Source organism: Geospiza fortis, unplaced genomic scaffold (genome assembly GCF_000277835.1).
Source record: "Geospiza fortis unplaced genomic scaffold, GeoFor_1.0 scaffold53, whole genome shotgun sequence".
NCBI classification, from domain to species: Eukaryota; Metazoa; Chordata; class Aves; order Passeriformes; family Thraupidae; genus Geospiza; species Geospiza fortis.
In genome coordinates this window covers 7,418,608-7,420,035 of record NW_005054305.1, presented here as the reverse complement: position 1 = coordinate 7,420,035, position 1,428 = coordinate 7,418,608, and positions in this window count along the sequence as shown.

Here is a 1,428-nt window from a genome sequence, read left to right as displayed (position 1 = left end):
TGGAGCGATGCCTGGGTCTTTCACCACGAAACTTGCGAAAAAGGGAAAAAAAGCTAAATATATTATTTTTTTTCTTCTCTCCCCTTAAATTATTTTTGTAATGGTAGTTTTCGTCTTTTCTACATTTTACTCATACCGATGCAGCTATGGTACATCTGTTAAAGTGATTCAAAATCCCATGTATTTTAGACCGTAGGATGGAAAAAAAAAAAAAGACTGAGCATGCTCAACCTTTTATATCAATTTTTACAGCATTTCTAAGAATAAAGAAAAGCATTTTAAATCCACCCTGCTGTCGTTTGCTCTGTGTCGTGACAGCGAGGGGCTGGCGGCGGGGAAAGCTGTGCTGCCCGGGAGGGGGCTGGACACGGGCGGGGAACACGGAGAGGGGGTCCCAAGGGCCGACCCCCCTCGGCCGCAGTGGCTGCGGAGCCCGCTCCCCCCGGAGCGCATCCCTGAGCCCGAGTGCTGAGTCAGGGGTTGCCGTGGCGCTGGTGGCACCGAGCAGCTGCACATCAAGGGACACTGCTCTGTGAGCAGGACTCTGCCAGAAATAAATACCGTATTCTATAGCCAAAAAAAAAAAAAAAAGGGTGCATAGGACTCGAAGAACATCATTAAAAGAATACCACCAGTTAATATTCCTGTTAAAAAAAATCTTCCAAGGGGTTTCCATTCTAGATAATGCAGAGTTGCACCTACACTAACATGTTCCATAGCAGGGATCAGAGCTCACCTCTGTAGTGAGTCTCAGAGGTGTCCATGCACCCTCAGGCTTAAGCAGGAGCTGGACACTTTCACTGATCCTGGCTAGTGAAAGTGAGAGTGGGCAACTGCTGCTCATCACAGAGCCAGTGGTCACAAAGACTTTCACTGATCCCTGCTAGTGACAGAGCAGCAAGGCAACGCTGCTGCTCATTGCTGAGTGAGTGAAAAGACCACAGGAGATCAGGCAACTTGTCTAAATTTCAGTAGTGCAGTGTCAGAGCACCTACAGCATCTCTAGGGCAGAAAAATGGCCTGACTCAACAAGCACCTCCAGTTTTCCCAGAGACTCAAGTCTTTAATGGTTTTGAAGGGGCAACCCCAGTCTCACATACAGATCTCTACACAGGAATGGGCTGTCATCTCCTTTTTCCTTACAGGGAGGCAGGTAAGAGACTGAAATGCTTGGAGGAGGTGAGGAAAAAAAGGGGAATTCAAAAGCTGGGTCATTCTTTTAGAAATTGTGACATCCATAAGACTTTTCACTATTGGCCTGAGCAGCAGAAATGACCAGTGTGGCAAGTTTGCTACTCCTTCTCTGCTGGTTAATCACATATGGGACCTGTGCAAAAACCACTCGTTCCTCCTCCTCTGACCTGTAAGGGGCTTTTAAACACCGTGGAAGAGTAAGGGGGGGAAAAAACCATGCAGTCTCTAAATCTT